Source organism: Camellia sinensis, chromosome 5 (genome assembly GCF_055761805.1).
Source record: "Camellia sinensis isolate YWXY chromosome 5, ASM5576180v1, whole genome shotgun sequence".
NCBI classification, from domain to species: Eukaryota; Viridiplantae; Streptophyta; class Magnoliopsida; order Ericales; family Theaceae; genus Camellia; species Camellia sinensis.
This window is the reverse complement of record NC_138965.1, coordinates 207,218,019-207,241,775: the sequence shown is the minus strand read 5'-3', so window position 1 is coordinate 207,241,775 and position 23,757 is coordinate 207,218,019. Positions and strand designations below refer to the sequence as shown.

The 23,757-nt window shown below is 40.8% G+C and overlaps 1 non-coding gene across 1 annotated transcript; it reads left to right on the top strand.

The window, feature by feature from the left end:
* Nucleotides 1–18,910: 18,910 nt before the first annotated feature.
* On the top strand, nt 18,911–21,043 carry LOC114286654 (uncharacterized). The gene is made up of 2 exons (XR_014330939.1): nt 18,911–19,253; nt 20,583–21,043. It is a non-coding gene; the product is annotated as an uncharacterized LOC114286654 (transcript).
* The last annotated feature ends 2,714 nt before the right edge of the window (nt 21,044–23,757 follow it).

Here is a 23,757-nt window from a genome sequence, read left to right as displayed (position 1 = left end):
ATTCGTCTGATTGAAGTTGCTCAAGGCTTGAAAGAAGGGAAGAGCTGCATCGCCATGACCCTGGCCGAGAGACGACTAGATTTGCTAGGAGTCCACTGCTGCTGTAGGTAATGTTTCCCACCCATTCTTACATATGTATTTGCTCACATCACTCGGCCCTCAGGCTCGATTTTTCTCACAAAAACCCTTTTCTCGCTTTTCCCTCACCATACATCTCTCTATTCTTTATTCTCTCATTTTTCATCCCTCCCCAGGTATGGTTGATGGACAAATTGCAGGTTGTGGACTCTTGCCCAGCCTACTCAGCCCGAGGCTATTTCTTTCGACAGCGCCTAGTCGATGCCCCTGATGAAAGGTGGTGGTTTGACTGGATGTGCAATTTGTCTGCAGGTCGCATTGCTTGGCGTTGTCCTTGGCTCAATCTCCCGGCAATGAGCTATAGCATGTCCCGGCTGATCGGGATCCAGTTAATTGGCCTGACCCACTGTGTGTTCTACTTTCCGTTCCGGTTCCTGCGCCAGTTCGGTCATGATCAGATTTGCCCGCCAGAGGGGATTGAGTACCCGGCTGCTTTCCTGGTCTGAGGTGCACAGCTTGCCCGATATGCCACAGCATGGAGGACTAGAGAGCTCCTGGCCCCTGCTCCCACTTTCAGTTGCACTTTGTGTGACGAGTGTTGGGACTGGCTCAATGAGGAGGCACAGATTAGTCCTAGCTTAGCATCAGAGACTTCGACCAGCTCTGGGAGGGAGCGCAGGGATACTTGACTTGACTATGCCCCGGATTTATTGCTTTATTAGTACTTTCAAGTTTTCTTTATGAATGTAATAAAAAGCAACTTCGATTGTATGCAAGAGCAGGAGAACTCTGTTTTGAAATTAATGAAATTGAAGGTTGTGGTACTGAAAATTTTCTGCTTTGGTCCAAAAATGGTCTTAGTTGTAAAGAGATTAATTTGAACAAAGTCAACTTTTATTAAAACTTTTCAAAACCATTTTCGATATGGATCAGAACTGGACACGCCTAAGATCTGTCACTGAGATGCACAACCCCGGATCCCTGCAACTGGAAAGTTGCCCCTAGTCTGAAAAATACCACGGCACTGCATGGCAACAGAAAGTTGCCCCTAGTCTGAATAGCACTGCACCGGAGATTCCGATAAATGCTGACGGATAAAGATGACTGAGATGGTCAAAATGGACAAAGTTGATCGGGGAAAAGTTTATGACTGAACTTCAATATGAAGTTGCCTACGTATCCCAAAGATGGGAATCAAGCCTTACATAGTTCAGGCTTAGGTTCACTCGAGTATTTTCACTCTCCTTTTACACTCTAACTTTTGCCAAGGTCGCCCTTTGCGGGTTTTCAACCTTGCAAGCTCAGTTTTTATATTTTTCAATTTTTTGTGCTCTAATTTTTGCCTAGGTCGCCCTTTCGGGTTTTCGGCCTAGCGAGCCTCTCAGGGGTACTATTTCTTTAACTTGTCCATGTTGATCGGTTGGGAAAATTCCAGGCCATCCAGGTCCATCAGAACCACAGCTCCACCTGACCAAATAGCTTTGATGATATAGGGACCAGTCCAATTAGGTCTGAACTTGCCCCTTGGGTCGTGGATGGGAGCTCGGTTGTCCTTGAGCACCAAATCTCCTTCCTTTAGATTCCTGGACTTAACTTTCTTGTTGAAAGCCCGGGCAATTCTGCGCTGATAACCTTGAACATGGTACAGTGCTTTCAGTCTTCTCTCATCAAAGAGCATGAGTTCCTCAAACCTGCTCTGCTGCCAATCTGCTTCGGCTATTTGACACTCAGCCAATACTCATAATGACGGAACTTCAATCTCGATAGGTAGAACGGCCTCCATCCCATAAACCAATGAATACGGAGTTGCTCCGGTAGAAGTTCTAATCGAAGTCCTATAGCCCCACAGAGCAAATGACAGCTTATCTGGCCAATCCCGGTAGGTTTCCACCATCTTCTGCAGTATTGTTTGATATTCTTGTTGGCGGCCTCGACCGCTCCGTTGGTTTGCGGCCGGTATGTGGATGACTTATAGAAAGCCACGTTGTATTTCTCCAACAAGTCAATCACTTCCTTCTTAAAGTGGGAACCATTATCTGAAATGACCTCGTTTGGGACCCCATAGTGACAGATGATGTTGTTTTTGATAAACTTTGCAACGTGCGACGCCTTCAACACCGCATACGATTGGGCCTCGACCCACTTCGTGAAATAATCTATCGCAACCAGGATGAACTCATGCCCATTCGATCCCTTCGGAGTGACAGCCCCGATCACATCGATTCCCCAAACCGAAAATGGCCATGGCGAAGTCATGTTGTACAGCTTTGACGGCGGGATATTCATGCGGTTTGCATGGATCTGACATTTGTGGCATCGCCTAACAAAACCGATACAATCCTCCTCCATGGTGGACCGGTAGTAACCCTGTTTGAGGATCTTCCGTGCTAGCATTACTCCGTTCATATGCGCACCGTATTCTCCTCCATGGATGGCCTCCATCAAGCGCTTCGATTCTTCGGCTTCAACACACAGCTTATGCATTCCCAGATGACCTCTCTTATACAGCTTACCTCCACAGATGATGAACTGAATGGCCATTCTTCTTATCGCCCTTTTATCCTTGGCATTTACCCCTGGCAGGTATGCTTCCTTTTTCAAGAAATTCCAAATGTCATAATACCAGGGGTTTTCGTCCTGAGCCTCATCTATAGCAGCAATTGACTCGTAGGCTGACGCAAATTTCTGGTCAATGACGACTGGACGCATCCGGATTCCAAACGGGATGTCTATCATGGAAGATAGAGTTGCTAAAGAATCTGCGAACCTGTTGTTCTCTCTTGGAAGATGAGCAAAGTTTAGCTTTTCAAACCGAGGAATTAACAAGTCCAAGGTCTGGTGGTACATCATCATCTTTTCTTCTTTGACTTTTCAGTCTCCTTTTGCTTGAGACACAACAAGGTTTGAATCCCCGATGACGTCCAACCGTCTTGCTCCTAGTTCCAGGGCCGCTTCTAGACCGGCAATGCATTCCTCATATTCTGCTTCATTGTTCGAGACTTTGAATCGGAGTTTGAAGGCTAGAAGGATACGGGAATTGTCGGGTGCTATCAGCAACACTCCCATCCCATACCCGTACTGATTTGACGCTCCGTCAAAGTACATCGTCCAATACTCGTCGTCGATGTGCAAAATGGCTTCATCTGGGAATAAGTACTCAACTGCTTCACTTCCTTCGACTGGATGATCGGCTAAGAACTCTGCCACTGCCCTTCCCTTGACTGACTTGCGTGTTACATATTTTAGATCGAATTCGGAGAGCAACAGCAACCAACGAGCTAGCCTACCCGTAAGTGCCGGTTTCTCGAAAAGGTATTTGATGGGATCCAGTCGTGAAACCAACATTACGGAGTGAGCTAACAAGTAGTGCCGCAGCTTCCTGGTAGCCCATACCAAAGCTAAGCAAGCCTTCTCCAGCAGAGTGTAGCGGGTCTCGTAATCCAACATCTTCTTGCTCAGATAGTAGATGGCCCTCTCCACCTTATCCTCTGATTCTTGTGCGAGCATGCAGCCCATTGTAGTCTCAGTCATTGAAATGTACAATATCAACGGTTTCCCCAGCTCTGGTGGCGACAACACGGGCGAGTTCTGTAAATATTTCTTGATCTGTTCAAAAGCAGCTTGGCATCGGCCGTCCCATTGGAATTTCTTACCTTTCTTTAGGAGACCAAAAAGTGGTTCACAAGTCAAGGTTAATTTCGAGATAAACTGTCTTATGAATTGCACTTTACCCAGAAAGCCTCGCACCTCCTTTTCAGTCCTTGGTGGTGGCATTTCTAAGATGGCCTTGATTTTTGAAGGGTCAACCTCAATGCCCCTTTGTGTAATTAGAAATCCCAGCATTTTTTTCGCTGTAACACCGAATGTACATTTCTGAGGATTCAGCCGCAACCGAAATTCCCTGATCCTTTGCAAGAACTTTTGCAAGGTAGTGTAGTGGCCCTCTCTTTCTTTGGACTTGACAATCATGTCGTCCACGTACACCTTAACCTCTTTGTGGATCATGTCGTGCAATATTGTGGTGGCGGCCCATTGATATGTAGCTCCAGCATTCTTCAACCCAAACGGCATTACTCTGTAGCAGTATGTCCCCCACAGGGTGGTGAATGCAGTCTTTTCCCGATCTGCAGGCGCCATTACCATCTGATTGTACCCTGAGAAGCCATCCATGAATGAGAGCAAAGCATGCCCTGCTGTGAAGTCCACTAACTCATCAATATGCGGCAAGGGAAAGTCGTCCTTCGGACTAGCTCTGTTCAAATCCCTGAAATCCACGCATACCCGGATCCTGTCATCCTTCTTCGGCACTGAAACGATGTTGGCCAACCAAGTCGGGTATTCGGACACCAGCAGGAAGCCTGCATCGATTTGCTTGGTGACCTCTTCTTTAATCTTGAGAGCCCAGTCTGGGCGGATCCTTCTGAGTATCTGTTTGACAGGTCGGGCCTCGGGGTCAAGGGGGATCCGGTGCTGTACAATCTCAGGATCGATCCCAGGCATGTCTTCGTAGGACCACGCAAAAACATCTTTGAAATCTTTTAATAAGGCGACTAAGCGCTCGCGTTCCTTCGAAGACAACGTGGACCCGATCTCTAGCCGCGGGTCCTCCTCAGTACCAATATTCACGGTAATGATTTCATCCGTTAAGGGTTTGACAAATCTCTCCTACTCCTGCTCAATTAAACGTTGCAAAACCGGAGGAATTTCTTCCTCGTCGTTTTCATCAAAATTTTGAAAGTCTGAGTTTATGCAATAAATTAAGGGCACAGAAAAGTACTCAGAAACCACAGTCACTTGATTCTCATTAAGCACATCCAAATCGTCCGAATTCTCGGTTACAACAGACTCAAACAAGAAAGAAAAAGACGACCTGGACATAACTGTAGCATCCGGGTTATCATCCCCAGGATTACCAGACTCAGACTCAGTCGAGCTGGAACCTGATTCTGACTCACAAGACTCGGTGGAATTAGATTCCGGCTCACTACCTGACCCGGTGCTGCTGGACAAAAATCCCTCCTCGTACTGCCAAGTAAGAGAGGGCGCGATAGATACATCCAAAATAGTTGCTGGCGGGCTCGCAGTCGTTCCATTCCTGATCACACATACCGAGAATTTATCCCCCAAGCACTCATGGTCGATCGGAGGATCTGAGAGTAGACACGCCAGCACTACTCCCATTTCAAATTCGGTGCCCTCAGACTGCACTTTCTTACTCTGTTCAACCTCAGTTGATGGGTCTGTCTACTCCTCGGCAACGTCATCCCCGGATAGTTGCAGGTCGAAGAAGATCTCGAAACCTGGCACGCGCTCTTCTCCGCGTTTAGCCACGGCTCTGGGAAGCCACAAAATGGGAAGTCCTCCCCCTCCCGGACGAAGCGTCCGTTTAGGGTACCCTGAATGGGCCTATACATTAATTCAAAAGGCTTCCCAGCCTTCTTTGCTCTGGCTCTCCCAGCCATCTCTTTACCCTCCCTCACCCAGTCCTCTTTAGTGGGCAGATAACCCAAGCCAAAGGTATGAGGGTTGTGTGGCACTTCGGCCAATGCTGCGACGCCCTTCCGGCCGCTCCTTCCTAATCCCATCCCGGGGATGTGTTGTAACTTGTTCATGAGGTAGACGGATTGAGCACTGACGTACACCCCTTCATTCACAGCTATAATATTCTGCACCACTCAAGCCTCAGCCAAAGTGAACCCTGATAAGAACACATCCTCAGTGCCGTGCTCGATTTCCAAGACTGGTGTGGACACTTCCGGCGGCGGATGGATTGATGAATTCCCAAAAACAATAGCTACCCCTTTCCCGTGAGGGTACTTTAACATCTGATGCAAAGTGGAAAAGACTGTCTTGACCTGGTGCAACCACGGTCGCCCCAAAAGTAGGTTAAAGGTTGCGGGAACGTCCAAGACATGGAATTCAATGTTGTGTTGTCCTGGACCAACCTGAGTCTGAATTTTGACAGTCCCCATCACCTCCCTGCTAGTGTTATCATAGGCTCTGATCACTTGAGTAGTTGGCACGAAGTCCGCGGGCTTCAACCCGATCGCATATGCTGTCCTTGACGGGCATACATTAATGGCGGATCCCGTGTCGACAAGAACCACTGGCACCCACTTGTCTCTACATTCCACGGAAACGTAGAGGGGTTTGTTGTGATTTGTTCCCTTAGGTGGTAGTTCTTTGTCTGAAAAGGTTAATGCCGGGGAACCTCCTCCCGGAAAAACCAGCCCAACCAGCTATTCTGGTGTAGTATCTATAGAGAGTTTGGCCTTGTCCATGGCAGATAAAGCAGCCTGTCTGTGTACTCACGATGCCATAAGCAGTCCCCAGATGGAGATGTCTGCTTGTATTTTCTTTAACTGCTTCAATACAGCCTCCTCTTCAAACTGCTTCTCCTTCTGTTTCTCAGCTTCTTTATCCTTCCCAGATGCCTCGGGTTGGTCTAGGTACGGGGGCTTGAAGTACCGCCCGCTTCTTGTTATGTGATCAACCTCATCGAGGTACCAGGTGTCATCTGGTTGATTGCTTCCCCAGTCTTCGTCTGTGTGGGCAAGACATAAGTCATCGTCTTCCTACCACATTCCGTTGGCATCCAAAAGGCACCCGTCTGGCTCGGGCATGTTTGTACTCACAACACTTTCAGCCTGCATTCCCACAGCATCCTCTGTTCTTGTGCCCTCAGCACTTCTGATCCCCTCATGGATTTTGGCTTTCCCGGTTCTCTCAGAACCCTGTTGTTCTACCTGCGTCAGTGCAGTTTGTTGTTCAACTTTCCCTGCATTCACAATGCTTCTGTCCTGAGCGAAATTCTTTGTACCGGCGCTCTCCGGCAATGTAACCTGACTTCCGGCCCTTCCGGCCACAGTTGATACTCTCGCCCCTACCGGGCCTTGTTCTGGTTGAAATTCTACAACGTCTGGTTGATCATCTAACCATCCGGTAACTTCTGTCGACTCCTCATATTCAAACCAGTTGACTGCCGCATTCCCTGATTCTTGGTCACTGGAGAACTGGAGGTTGGCAAGGCCCTCTTCTACAGCCGTCAGATTGTCCATTCCTTGTTCAAATCTGTCCCCCTAAATCACACATAGTGCTGCTTTTTCTGGCAGCTCTACACTTAGCTCAGATTGGCCCACTGACAGGATGTACTCACTTGGATCGTAGGCTTCCCCGGCAAAACTCTCAGACTGTTCAATCCCAGACTCAACAATCCCATTCTTTCCTGGAGTCTGCCCTGCCCCATCTTCGATGGTCACCACCGTTGGCTCGGGTTGGGTTGTGGAGATGTCCATCATGCACAAGAAGTCAGTGCAGTCGAGAAGGAGCACCTCCGGCCTAGGTAGATGGGTAAGAGTAATATAGATGCTAGGATCGTAAGACACGACCCCAGTCTGGATAAGATTGACTCTTTTGGGAGGTGGAGCGTGGTTGTGTGTAGGGAGTGGATTGGTTGTGACGTTAGGTTTCTCCGGGGGTAGAATCACATTTTTGTCAATGAGGTCTTGAATCTCGTGACGCAGCCTGAAACATTGGTCAGTATCATGACCGTGCTACTTGTGGTATGCACAGTACTTGGCTGGGTTGTGAGAGGGTGGAAGTGGATTTGGTAATGGCCTCGGTTCCAGGGGTTTTAGATGCCCCTTTCTGATTAAGACCCCCAGAGCCTTAGACAAAGGCATGTACAGTGGGGTGAAGGTTTTTTGGCCTCTGGGCTGGTATTTAGTGGTTTGGGTATTACTTCCGGATGCACCGGAGAAGGGTGTGGCTGCCATGGGTCTTGGAAGGGGAGGGGGAATGGTGGTGACCATGCTCACCTCTGAAGCTCTTGCAGTTGCAGCGCCACTCGGGCCTGCATTGTTGATACGGTTGAAAGTCCTCCTTGGTTGCTCCCTGTCTTGGTCGATCAGACCCAGTTTCATTGCATCTTCAATCTGTACCCCCATCTCGTGTAGATCTGAAAAAGTGGGGAAGGGGAGTACAATCATCTTTTGCATTAATTTTGGCTGGAGATTGCGCACAATCATCCTGATCTGGTCTTTATCAGTGGGCCTCAAAGTCATCATCGATGCCTTCGCCCTCCACCGAGTTACGAAGTCTGAGAAAGTCTCTTTGGGCTCCTGCCTCGTTGTTTCGAGATCACGAGTTGTAATCTCGATCTGGGTATTGTACGAGTACTATACGACAAAGGCCTTGGCCATTTCATCCTAACTTCTTTTCACCTCATCTTCCAACTTCGCGTACCAGATAGCGGCCACACCTGACAGGGTTCGGCCGAACAGCGAAAGCTTTTGTGGTTGGGTTAGGCCCATTGGCCGCAGTATATCTGAGAATAACCAGAGGTGGACCATGGAATCCCCGGATCCGTCGAAACGATCAATCTGCGGCATCTTGAATCTATCTGGCAACGTTACGGCCACATTGGCATATCTGTCCTCGATATCCGGAATAGCCTTTACTCCTTGTGATTTCTTAAAAAGCTTCTCGAGCTTGCTCAGTTTCAGAGCTGTATGGTCTATTTCGAACTCGAAGGGAGAGTCCGGGTGGTTGGGTGTATGGGTCTTGGACAGTTGAGGCGGAAGCGGGGGCGGAGCTGGCCCCGTTGGAAGGTCCGTGTCCTCTTGGATGTTCTGGACATTGGGTAAGGTGTTCTGGGTGTTTGGCAGGGCGTTCTAGACAGTAGGTGCCTGCTCGGGTAACGGGATCCTTGGTGGGGGAGGAACTTGATGTGAGGCAGATGCTGCATTTTGCTGTTGCAGTCTAGTGATTAGTTCGGCCTGCTGAGCCATGACTGTGGCCTGCTGTCTAGAGAACTCTGCTTGGCGGGCAGCGTCCTCCTGCATTTGTCTCATGCTCTCTTGGAGCTGGCGTATCATTTCTTCCATCCTGGCAGTATTCTGCTGATCTTGCTGACTGACTGGTATGTGTATCTCTATGGCAGAAACTGACACCTCAACCCGACTGTTCACTGCTATGGTAGACCACTGTTCTGGTAACCTCTGCTCAGACACACTGCGTCTTCTTGGCCTTCTTCTGACAACTGGGGGTAGAGAATGAAACACTAGCTGTCCGTCAACCAGATCCTCGGACCGATTGAGCCGACGACCTCTTGTCCAAAGTGCTTGGGGAATATCTACTGGGTCGGAAGTAATTGTACTAAAACTGCCCTAGTAAAAAGACAAATAAAGCAATAAGGAAATAAATAAACAGATAAACGGACAGCATAACAGCTTAAAGTAAATGCATGACACACAGCCGGGCATAACAACACACAGTTGGTAAGATAAACACATACTGTCCTCAATCACTGATCATTATCCCTGAATTACTGTCCCCAAAACTGAATCTCTGATACCCGCAGATAACTGATTCTCAAACACTGACTGATGCCCTCAGGCCTGATGCCCAAACTCATAAACTGATACATGCAATCCCTGTAGAGACACACTCTAAAAGCACATAGTAGATAAGTGAGAGCCAAAACACCCCTATCTTGGGGTAGGGTTTCCCTGTCCTATTTTGTCAGGAGCTAGGGTTTCACTACGCACGCAGCGCTTTCAAACAACCTATAAACGGGTAAGCAACCTGTCCTAGTTTGGAATGGTCACTATGGATCCGAATATGCACTAGGTCGAATGGTCAAAGAGGGTGCCCCGGTAAAACCGGGGTTTGTGTTCCCATACTGGCACAGCCCACAACCGGTCAGCCTTATGGTCATGCCTTGACAAGACAAGCCTTCGGCAAACCGTTCAAGAATAGCAGATGGCAAACACGGTGTCCTAGGCGCACCAATGCAAATGCAATGCAAAGAAACACACAAGTGTAGTAAAAAACAAATATCATGAGTTCGAGTCAAGTTCTCTAACTCCCCAGCAGAGTCGCCAGAAACTATAGACGTCCCCCGAACGCCCCGGGAGGGAACGAGTCCCCACGTTCCGTTCGATATTGGGCTCACTACAGTTCAGGACTCTAAAATTGTCACGGTTCTAAGTCTGAACCAAAGAGTCCAAATCCAGCAAATCGTTTTGAGAAAACAGATTTTGAAAGAAGTGCCAAACATGGACTGCTTTGCCAGATACAGAGTCGTCACCTAAATGTTTTATTTTGGGGAAATTTAGGAAACCCTGACTCGTTTGCCTAAGGCCACGTGTCCGTCATCACCAAAGTTGCCTCGGCTCGGGAACTTGGGTACGATTGGGGAAGGTCACTTCGTGAGCACCCCCGCTCGCCCGATCAAAGATCGGCCTCTACTAACCATGATATCTACTTTTGAAAACATTGTGTGTTCTTATTCCGGTTATTAGCCTAGATTACTATGTGATGCGCACAGCATACAAGTATAGACTGGATCGTCTATACAAGTAAAAACATTGTGTGTTCTTATTCCGGCTATTCTAAACATGGCATATGAAATGCTACAGCTAACATGTATTCAACTTGGAATTGAAAATACAATGCAGTTAGTATGATGCGCCGAGCCCGGTGCATGCAAAACAGATGAATGAATGCAAACATGCTATCATACTGTATGCTAATTGAAACATGCCCTAATCTAACCATCATAAGCGGGTAAATAAAAGGGAGAAAGACGTGGGGTTGGAAGACATACATCACACACACGCACACTTATTACAACATTGCCCTCGCGTAGAGGGTCCGAATAAATAATATACAGTCCCGAATAAATATTACAATCCAAATAATTACAAAACCCTAATTAATTAACAAATTAACTAAGAAAACAATAAACTGGCATGCAAGCCAGGGACTGCCTTGACTCTTCTTCAGATGATGAAAAATGCATATCCGGGTTGCCTTTGCACGGAAATCCACTGTGATGCCCCGATTAGCCTCTGTTTTGCAATAATTTTTTGGAAAGCGCGCCAAGCCCCGGAAGACTGTTGATTCTTGATTTGCTGCAACAGAGAGCAGGAAAGGGGCATGACAATGTATTTTCACAAATGTATGCATGCTTCGATCCTCGTGCCGTCAATCACGCATCTCGATGCATGATGACCGAGGAGTCGAATTGCACAACTCAATATGAAATGAATGCACATATAAACACAACAAAACCTAAACTCCATCATGGATAATCTGGAGTGTCGGTGACTGGGAATTGAGACACGTTCCGTCACTCGAAGTATGAAACGTACATCGTTTCCCGTGCTCGGGCTAACTCCTATCCCAAGCACAATGCAGTATGCATGACATGCATGAATGCAACTAAGATACAACCTAACATGCAAAATGCTATGAAATGGCATACACGATGCACGAGGTAACATGGCATACACAATGCGCTAACATACAACCTAGCATACACAATGCTATGAAATGAAATGGCATACACAATGCACGAGGTAACATGGCATACACAATGCGCTAACATACAACCTAGCATACACAATGCTATGAAATGAAATGGCATACACAATGCACGATGGACTTACACCAACATGAGTGGACCTCAGCCACACTCACATAGGAGGGCATGAGATGAAAATGAGACACTCGAAATGCGTGCACACATGCGCGCAAACCGAGGACTGAACCTAAGGCACGAATGCCACTCTACCAAAGCATGGCAAGGCATGGAACAGGGTATGCAAACATGCAAATTTTAGCGCTAAAATGTGACACAAAACAGCCCCGAATCATGGAAACATGGCACCCGATGCATGGAATGGCCCCGAAACATGAAATTAGGTACATGGAATGACCTATGGCTATGCAAAGCATGCATTATTTGAACATGAAGTGTGAAGATAGAATCAAGACAGTCCCAAAACAAGCATATTTACAATTTTAAGCAAGGCCAAACAATGAACACAAATAGGACTAAGCTAGCATGCAAAAATGGCCCCATAAGAGAGGTAATGAAGCAAGTAGCAGCTTCTGGCCCTAAATGGCCGAGAGCCCTTCAACAAAGTTGAAGATGGGCTCAAAATGAAGCATGTTACAGTTTATAACAAGCCACGGATCTAAACACAAACAGGCCTAAAACAATGTGCAAGAGATGAGCCAAAAGGGAGACAAAGAAGCAAGTGATGGTTTCTGGCCTCAAACATAGGAGAGCCCTTCAACAAAGTTGAAGAGGGGCCCAAAAAATGGTATTTTACAGTTTATGATCAAACCCAACACAATGTATATGCAAGCTTAAAATACTATGCAAAATAAGGCCTAAAAAGAGGTTTAAACACAAAGAGCCAAAAGGGAGCCTCAAAAAGTAAAAGATCCTTGATAAAACATGAAGGGGGGGTCAAAATAAGGCTATTTACAGTTCGGACCAGAGCCTAAAAATACAAGCACAATGGGCTAACAAAACATACAAAAATGAGGCCAAAAGAAGGATAAAGAGGCAAGTAACAAAAGGAAGCCTCAAACAGTGAAGAGCCCTTCAACAATGTTGAATAAAGGCTCAAAATAATCCACTTCACAGTTTATAACCAAGCTCAAAACAGTTTATAAATAGGCCAAAAATACTATTCAAGATAGAGGCATACAAGAGAGGTAAAGAAGCAAGTGTTAAAAGGAAGCCTCAAACAGGGAGAGGCCCTTAAACAAACATAAAAAGGAGCTCAAAATAATCCTATTTTCAGTTAGGGTCGGAGCCCAAATATGCAAGAAAGTATAGCTTAGATTGTATGCAAAAATAGAGCCACGAAGAGGAGAAAGAGACTTACCCTTGAAGACTAATCTTTAACAGCCTTTTGGACCAAGTTTGGGTGCTCCTAAGCTCTGAAAAACAGCCTCAAGCTGCTGGTATGGAGTATAGAGGCCTTGTGCTAAGGGGTGTAGGGTAAATGGTGTAGGACTTGAGAGGTTTTGGTGCTTGGAAGAGGAGAAGAGGGAGGATCAATGCAAGAGGCTTAGGGTAAATTTTTGTAACCCTCAGATAGGAGCTGGAGCTGCTGTTATATAGGCAAAAGAGGGGAGAAAAATGGGAGAAAATGGGGGGAAAGAATTCAAGTTTCCCCCCAAAAGCGCAGCCCCCCGGATGCAAATTCTGGGGGGAAACAAAATACACTTCTGTAATGTACTTGGAGAGAGCATCATGGCCGGCCTGTTATTGGAGTTGCAGGTGGCCGGCCGGCTCTCCCCATGGCCGGCCGGCCAAGGGTCAAAAGGGTCAATCATGATTAGTGGCCGGCCACCCCAGAAAGAGGGCCTCCCATGTGTGCACAATACAACCATGTAGTCAAAAACTGGAAAAAGTGAACCAGGTGAGAGAAAAGGCCACTTTTAGGAGGGGTTCAAAAGGGTCACACAGAATTACTGGCCAGCCATATGATATTGGTGGCCTCCCAGGTGCGTACAACACAAATATGTGGTTTGGAGCAAGAAAAAGTGGCCTTAGGGTGGTCAACATTGGCTTTTAAGTGAAAAAAAACGGGCGACAGAGGGCGACGGAGGAATAAAACTGGTTGTCAGAATAATTGCTAGCCTCCCACCCTTCTACGACCTTCTTAACAATGAAACAGAGGTCCTTGCCAAAAATGAACCCAAACCGATGCAAAATGAAGGATCGCGGGCCGAAACGCGCAGGCCGAGGCCCCGAAAACTGACTGTTAGGCACCGGAAGTGGTGTTCGACCACGAAGTTGGTTTCTCAGACCCCAGTGTCCCTTAAAAGGGAGCAAATAAGATACATGCCAAAAATCGGAGCAAACGGAGGTGGTTAAGCGGTCCCAAACCGAGGCACATGTCCAACAACTCCGAAAAATCGGAAACTGGACTCCAAACGGGCAAAATGGCCTACGACCACGAAACATAGCCTACGGCCACTGAGAGATGATCTACGAGACCTCTCCCTCCCTTCGGGAAGAGAAAATAGAGAAAACAGAGCCTGGTTCGCAAACCGAGGCAAAGCATGAAAGAGTCCAAAGTCCAGAGGCAAGGCTCGCAGCCGAGACTCTGAAACCTCTGAACGAGCACGATATGCAATATCACCAAGCGCTCAATCGGTGACATCTAAGTCTTAAGGTCGGTCAAAAATGGGGTGTCTACACTAGGCAACCGGCTGGTTGACCGGTTCCTCTCCTCCAACAGTCACAAACAGTAATTTGCTGAAATCTGTATCCTGTTCTCAGTTTGATGATTTTTTTGTTCAATTCTCAATTTGATACCAGTTTGGTGAAACCGTTGGAATTTCAAAAAGTGCATTTTTCACCAAATTTTAAATTTGATGCCAGGTTTGGTGAACCGTTGGAGATGGTCTTATTGCTAAATTTGACAACCCTTTTTATTTCTCATTACTAATGGTGGTACATATTTTTGTCCATAAGTGTGTTGCAGATCAAATTGATGTATTGTAAAGTTCACGTGCAGAATGAATTAGACCATATATTAATATTTCTAGGTAAAATTTTGGTTCATAATATTATTGTTTATTTGATATTTTGTGAAAAAATAAATAAATAACGTTTGCACCATTAGAACAATATTAACAAATTGTAACATTTTAACCCTACTTATTACTATATATATATAATAACTAGCCATGTAGGCTTTGTTTAACAATTTATAAATAAACTTTTTTTTGGGGCTAAAAAAGCCAAAAGTAAAGTTTGTTTGGTTCGCCTAAAAATACAATTTTTAATTTTTTTTTGAGAATGTTAACAAAATTATTAAAAGATGTTTTTACTCTTCATACTTTGAAAATTTTTATTATGTCCATGTGATTTTTGAATCTAGGGTGCTTGCTGTGTTGGGGGCACAACAGACATTGTTGTGCTATTCTATGGGCTCATTTTAAGATCTATTTTAATAATTTGAATCGTTCACATTTTAAATTGCATCGAGTAAAACATACCTGTAAAAATTTAAGTTAATCGGATATTATTAACCCTTTCATTCACTCACATTTGTATCTACAAAAATAAATGACATTGTGAACAAATGTGAGTGAATGAAAGGGTTAACAATATCCGATTAACTTATTTTTTACAAGTATATTATACTTAATGTACTCTAAAATTTGAACGGTTTGAATTATTAAAACGGATCCTGAAATGAGCCCATAGAACATATTGTGCTGGGAGTATAGCAAACACCCCAAATCCGTAATTTTTTATTTTTGTTAACAAATACTTCATGACACTATAAAGGTAATATGGTAATTTCTCACAAAAAATCAAAAGTTCAAAATGATTCACAAATTTTTTTTCTATTATAAAAATGTAACTTTTTTTTGTAAAAATTACAAAACATACCACATTTTTTAGATTAAAAAAAAAAAAAAAAAAAATCTAAGATCACAATTGCAAACCCCACCTAGAGTCCCTAGTTTAGTATTGAAACTAGATTGTCTCCAATTAAGCCGGATAGTTCGGTCTATTGTTGATTCATTTTGAGTTCATAATTTGATTTGAATAATTTGAATTGTTTATATTGTAGAGTCTTTTAAGCAAATCATATGTATTAAAAATCAATTTGATCAAAAATTGATGGCCACTTAATCAAATATGATCTGATTAAGTGACTGCCAATTTCTGATTAAGTTAATTTTTAATAGTATAAATAATCTATTCAACTAATCTTACAAAATAAACGATTTAAATCATCGAAACGTACACTAATATGAGCTCACAGTAGATTAATTAATGGAGAACATTACTATGAACAAGTTTATGATCATGTTTGAGTCCGTCCTAATATCTTCTCAAATTGAAACACAACTTTATTTAGCTTCACAGAATAAAGGGGTTGGGTTGGTTGACAGCTTGTAGATACTGTATAAAAATCTTATCGGATTCATACCTTACAACTTCGTACATTGTCCCCTCAAATTCGATATCATCAACAACAATCCTCGAATATAACTCAACATTATTTATATATCTATGCAAAAGTTTCCCCAACCAAACGATTTTATGCTGCGATGACCAATCGATTTTAGGTGCCAAAGCATGCACTTCCATGTCTAATCATGCTCTTTCTTTAAAATGTTAAAACTGTGTGATAAAATGTGTGTTAATTGACAAAAATTAATAAAAATAAGACTCAAGTATTGTTTGAAATTTTAGTTTTTAATTAAAAAATCAAAAAGTTATTACAAGTTATTAAATTATTTTGTTTATTTTTTTTATATGTTTTTTTAAAAAAAAAATCAAAAATTATTTGAAAAATCAATTCCCAAACACTCCTTTAGGCCTCGTTTGGAAATTTACTATTTTAATTTAAAAGTCAAAAAAGCCACTAAAAATGTCAAAAAAACCAACAAACTAAAAAAAAAAAAAGGTCAAAGATTTTTTTTCTCTCTATTTTTTTACATATTTTTTCATAAAATATTAAAAATTTATCCTAAACATATTAACTTTTTTTTTATCTCATATTTTAATTATAAAAAAAATATTAAAATAACGTCCGTTATATTGTTGGCTTCTTGCCAACTTCTCTTTTAATGGGAAATATTGGACATCGATTAGTACATGATTAGCAAGCTCAAGCACTAATTGGGGATGTGGTCCGTCTGCATTGTTGCTCTTTTCCTTTGGAATTTTCCAAGCCCTTTTTCCATTGATGTACTCTTAGGTCATGTTTGTTTGGGCGGACTGAATTAGTATTCCCATAATTAATAGTTCTAGGACTACGAATTCGTTAGATTATGTATCCTATCTTAACTAATAGTCAAGTTTAAAATAATTAGTCCATACTTTAATTGTTTAACCAAACATCGGATTAATAATTTTATTGGACTATTAATCCAATCCCAAACTCATGTCCACCCAAACAAGCATGGTCTTACTGTATTAAATTTGTATTCTGGTTTGCATCAATAAACTTTTTTTTCCATGGCTAAAAAAAATGTACGGTAAATATTTGTTAATGTCGGAAGTGAACAGATGCTCCAAAGATATAACTAAAATATGTGTTAAATGTAAAGTGGAACTCAATTACTGTTTTGAAGGAAAATATTTTTCATATTTTATACATTGTCACTGACGATGAATTGTTGGAAAAAATTTTGGCAGTGATTCACGGTGGTGGTAATAGAGATCGATGGGTAAATTATGTGAACAAATGAGATGTAGATATATAGATGATACTCAATAGCGAAGTCAGGAAATTGAGTTAGAGGGGTACTATTAATTATAATTTTTTATTTAAAAAAAAATCATAATGAACATTAAGATAATAATAATTTTATGAGCTATATTTAAGTATAAAAAATTACATATTCATTATTAATAGGAACAAATTAAAATTCTATAATAGTGTAGAATAGTTCGGTGCAGGATATGTAACTTTGTAATTTTAGCACAAAAAATTATGGATCAAAATTCTTAATTTTAGAAAATAAAAACACATTGCTTATAGCACAAATTATTATAAAATCTATTTAATTTTTTATTTAATATAAAAATATTAAAAAGATAACGTTGCTTATAAATGATGTGTTTTGAATGAAAATTATTAACAGTCTTAGAATACCATATAGCATTGCCTACATGATGCTCAAAACATGAGAAGTCACAAATCACACTAAGCAGTCTGTCAACTGCTTAAAAATAATGAGTTCATTATATCCAATCTATAAGATTTTTCGCTATACTATTGGTTTAAACTATTATATAAATAATATCACACAGTGCTCTTAAAGTATTAAATAATTACTTGCTATGAACAATAAAATAAATTCTTAACCAAAAAACATATTAAGAAAAAAAATACATTTATATATGAGAAAATACGACCCAAAAAAAAAAATCTCAAAACTGAGGAGGCCAAGTTACCCCCCTCGTCCTTCTTTGCCTCCACCAATGATGATACTAGACAGATAAGTAACACGTGAATAAATAGATAGAATAGTAGACAGATAAATAGAAATAATATGATTTTTCAAATTGTTATTGTCCTTGTGACCTCAAAGATTGGAACTCAACATTATTGCCCCCAAAGAAAATCTAAAATTGGATTTGTAGTCATAAAATGTTTAAGACCCTAAAAAAGCTCTCACAAGTGTACTTATAATGATGTGATATTATATGTATCACCTTCTAATTTTTTACCTTAATAATATTATCACATTATTGTGAGTGAATTTATAAGTTTAAAAGTGTGGATCTTTAACATTGTTTTTAGTTGTCTATCTTTCGATTAATTTTGCGACAATTTTTTTGATGTCTTTATCATAAAAAAAAATGTAGATCTAAAAATGCATCCCTTCATAAATATAAATAAATATAAAATTCTCACCAATAAACCCAAAATCATTCATTATTATTAGTTTTTATTTTTTGAATTATTAGGGGTTATTTGGAAAGTTCTAAATAAGTGTACTTTTTTTTTTGTTACAGAAAAATCCTCCCTACCCTCTCGCAGGTCCAAGGCAGCACCCCTTGCAGAGATCACCAGGGTGTCCTGTTAGCCGTTCCGAGTGAGGAGACTATAACCTAGGAACTTGTCCTGACCTCCCAAGACAAACTTTATAACCTGGGAACTTGTCCCGACCTCTCAAAACAAACTCCACTTAAGTCAAGACTCGCACAGCGGGGAGTATTGAACCCACACTAGGTGCTGATTAGACAACTTGAGATCCAACCTTCTAACCAAACCAACTGTGTTTCGCTCAGGAGATTGGCCCAGGAGGGAGGGAATTGAACCTATGACCTTAGGACTTAAACCCGAAGTCTTAACCACAATGTCACCCACTCATGGGTTAAAGTGTACTTTTTGACTTGTTATAAAATATGGGTTAGGTTTGAAGTGATGTGGTAGAGAAGTGATGAACTTAAATAAGATAATGATTTTTTAATTTTTTAACTTTTTTTTTTATTTTTTTATTTTTTATTTTTTTTTATGAAGATGACCAACTTAGCCTTAATAATGGGCTCTCTATGATTCATAAGACATATGCTAGCAATCCTCAAAGGAAAACATCTGAAGGTTACTGTAGAATGAGCTCAGCTAGGAGGCTGCTAATCGGAGAGGCGAAGGAAGCGCTAATGAACCAAACGCGCACGATAACATCACCCAACGCATATTCAACCTTCCTGCCATTGCGTTTAGCTATTGTACGCCCTGCGCCAAGCCCTCGCCGATCCATTGTCACGATGAACAAAGACGACGACCCTAACCAGCTGGAAGCAATCGTTCAGCAAAAGCAAGCACTTCGATCCAAAATGCGTAAAGCACTTAAGAGCATGGACCCAATTCAGAGATCTCAAGAAGGTCCCTTTCAATTCCCTTTATCTCCGCCTTGACAAATTAATGGACGCATTGTGTTTGTTTGATTGCCTGACTGAAATTTTCAGTAGATGGTATAAATGTAAGCAATGCGTTTGTTTGATTGCTTGACCGAAATTTTGAATTGGGCTTCTTCAATAGATGATATATTGATCCCTTATTGGTAGTGATTTTTTTTGGGGCCAAGACTGTAGGAAGTTAGTTTGTTAGCAAAATTAGATTACATTACAAGTCACCGCTCCATCAGCTCAAACCCTGACCTTTCCCTCACCACACACCACTGGGCCAAACCCATATAAGCATGTCCTATTTTGTCTGCACATTTTATGAAGCATGTCTCATTCTGCAATTTTCTTTTGTCTGTGCTGGGCAAAAATTCAAAGTTACTATGATATGTTCCTGAAGAAATACAAAGAGCTTGCTAGCAAGAGGAACTGGAAGCAGCCCCTTCTTGGTAGGTACCCAACTTTATTGTGCTATTTCTTTTAGTATAGGGGTATTCATGGACCGGGTTGGTTTGGTTCCAAGGTAAACCAAGAACCAAACTGGTCCTTATGGCTCCAGAAATTTAGAAACCAAATCAAGCTGTGAAAAACCGAACCAGAACCAAACAGCCAAAAGTGGTTTGGCTCCACTTCGGTTCTAGGCTTGAAAAGTAATCACTATATCTAGATTATCGAGGTTAATAAAAATTGATTCTTCCTTCCTATACAAGTATTCTAAAGTTTTCATAAGCATACTTCAAATTTTTTGAATATTCTCCAAACTAACCTATAGAAAATATGTAAAAGAAAACAAATTCATATTATATAGTAATTACTATGAAAATGCAAGTTTCAATAATATAATAAGTGTAAAAATTATATGAGTAGTGAAAAAAAAAAACTAAAAAAACAATGCACATTTTTGTTATAGAGTGATATACTTTGTGAATAAGATGAAAGGTCTCATCGACATCAGATTGAGATTGAGATTGAGATTGAGATTCAAAGATAAGTAGATACCTTGTGGTATGGAACACCCTATGCATATTAAAATTAATAAAATCATCAAATTGTTTGATTTGTTCTTTTTGAGTCTTATCTGTGAAACCAAACCGTAATAAACTGGTTCTTAATTTTTTGGAATCTGAAACCAAACTCCCTCTAAAAAACTTGGCCAAACCATACAGTTTGGATCAATTCAGAACAATTTACTTGTTTGGCCAATTTTTTTGAACACCTCTATCTTTCAGATTAACTATATATGCAATAAGCTTGTCTTTTCCTTTTTATTTCTTTAGTCACACTCTTGGTGCCTGTTGTTTGGCTGCAGTTGCACTTTCATACTCTTTACAGATTGTGGGTGAGGGAGCTATCGCTATCAGACATAATGATGTTCCCGTGGATGCAATAGTGTCTCCGGCTGGGTTCATTCCAACAAGTCCTGCCGCCACGAAGATGTCTGATTGACAAGTCTCCATTTTTACGGAGATTCACCATGAAATTTCATCTCACTGTCTTACCAAAGCTGTTACCCTTGATACACTGAAGCATTGTGAATTATCAATCCGACTGCACATTTTGGTGCTTCCATTGGCTTCTTCCTAGAGCCAATGCCCTTTTGTAATTCTGTGATGTTATTAATCTGGTTGAGGTGAGGATGCAAACCAATTTGAATTAGGCTTGTCTTCATCCTTGTGCTCAATATTTGTATGGTTGTGGCTGAAACCGAGGCTGTGAATCTTCTGAATCACTTTGCTTGGTTTTCATTTTTTAAAAACAGTTTTCAGAAAATTTTACACTCTTATTTTCTGTGTTTTTTTGTTTTTACTGAATTTTTTAAATATTTTATGCAAATTTTTTACTCTTTAGACACACCTAACATAAATACACCTAAAAAGTAAAAAAATTGTAATTTTTTTTAAAAAAATTCACTAAATACCAAAAATACAAAAAAAAATACAAGAATTTAGTACAGTTTTTGTATTTTTATGTATTTCTTAATTTTTTAAAATATTTTTTCACAATTTTTTTATTTTTTAGACACATCTAAGTAAGGTGCATCTAAAAAAGTAAAAAAAATGTTTAAAATTTTAAAAATATTCACTAAAAATAAAAAAACATGAAAATCAAAAAACTCAATTTTTAAAAAATTTAATCCAGAAAACTCAAACCAAACACAGTGATAGAATTTATTTTAATTTTAACTGGTAATCTGATTCGTTAAGCGCCATTTTTGTGGTGTTGGTTTGGGAATTGATTTTTTAGTTACTTTTATGATTTTTTATGGAAAAAAATGTACAAAAAAATAGAAAAAATGATTTGACAATTTGTAGTGATTTTTTAGTTAGAAACCTCACTGGGCAAACAAGGCCATGCCTCTTGAACTTCAAAAATTGCACTTCTCTACACATTTGTGTTTTGATAACTTGATTGTGTGGCCATGTATTGATGATGCATTTGAAGATTATTAGGTTGTTGGAATCACTGTGTATCAAAATTCAGAAAATTGGAAGGTGAAATCAAAATGCATCTAGGAGAACTGCATTTTGTGGGCCTGGAAGGCAGCAGAGGCTTGTGGGGTATCAAAGGGCCCACAGACCAAGAAAGGGCATTCACTGGGTCAAAAATTAGCCCAAATTCAACCCCAACAGCAAGCCATTGTTACAGGGCCAAGCCCCAGTTATTAGTGGGCAGTAATCAACAATGGGTCTGGAGCCCAAAAGAGAATATCCAGCCCAAAACAATCAACATTAAGCGTAGTGGGGTCCACAAAGGTGTTCGAAAGCTCAAGCCTTACTTGGCTTGGCACCAACCAGCAACAGCCTAAAGTCCATGAGACCTGACCTTTAATCAGCAGGAGTAAGGTCACAATACTTGCTATTTTATATATATATATATATATATAATAATCGGATGTGGGGTATTAATCAACAGCTTCTTTCTAATGTATAGAAAAACAATCAACAGATAGCCTTCTAGCTTGAAAATACAGCCACATGTTAAAAGGATAAGCTTATCTTCATATTTCAACTCTTCATACTCTTATATAGAGTCCAGATCCACTGCAATTCTTTCCTGCAATCCTAGTGCCCCAAAACGACATCGTTTTGGGGTAAAACTTAAAAAAAATATATATAATCAGCAGCAGCAGATAAACCTTCCATTGTCTTCTCTCTTCTGGTTTACACAGAGATTTTCGTCTTCTTCCTTCCTGATTTCTCTCAGTTCTTTCAATTACACACATACATCTTATTGATTTGTAGAGGATCTGGACTCACTACGATAATTATATACAAAATTACAAGATGTATACAAAATTACTATACAAGTTTTTGCAGAGGATCTGGATTCACTATGGTGTATAACTTTCACTACAATATATAATAACTTGATTTCCAGATCTGGACTCACTATGGTGTATAATTATACAAAATATAACTTGTATAATTAATTATTATATATTTTTGCAGAGGATCTGGACTGACTATGGTGTATACTTTTCACACATACATCTTTAGATATAATTTTTGTAGTTGATGATGATGCAAATCACCATCCTTCCCTAAAAATTACAAAGCAATTCCACTTCTCTGATTAAACCCACTTCTCTCTCTAACTTTTAATCCCACAAAGCAAACCCACATTAAACCACTTTTTAATTGTAGCCACCGTATAAAACAAACTCATCTCTTTTCTACTCTCAACTAAACCCATTTCTGTGATTTCAATTTTTTTTTTTTTTTTTGGTCAAATCGTTTGTATATTTGTTTGTTTTGATATATATATATATATATATATATATATATATATATATTCTCTATGTTTGTCTAGATCTAGAAGGAAAAGAAAGAAAGAAAGGAAGAGGAAAAGGAAGGAGGGGGAGGTGCGGCTGTGGAGGACCGCCGGAAGAGGAGAACGATTGAGGGAGGGTCGTTGAAGGGATTGGGGGTCGCCGGAGCTGGTGGGGGAGGTGGCCAACAATGGGGCTTTGGTTTTGGATGTGTTTTATCTCTTGATGCTATTTTTTTTTTTTTTCAAGTTTTGCCCCAAAACGACGTCGTTTTGGGGCACTGCAGGAAGGGATTGCAGGGGATCTGGACTCCTCTTATATATGCCTCTTGTCAATTCTAAATAGATGATCTGTGGTGTCTATTTGTTATGCTTTACAATTAAGTTTATCTATACAAAAAATCAACTTTATCAAACAATTACAAACATAGAAATAAATGACATTTTATTTTATAAAATAAATAGTTTAAGTTTACAATCTTATTTATCATTCATTTTATAAAATAAGATATGATTAGTTCATGTATTATAGATATTCGATAAAATTAATTTTTTACACGTGTGACCTTTATTGCAAAGTCTACGAAGCACACGATTTAGATTATCAATATGAATTTGAATTTGAACCCACGAAAAGGATATAAATGAATATGAAAAGAAAAAAATATGAAAGAGAGTTCATCCCCATGTTAATAGGGTCCAAAGAGTCATTACAA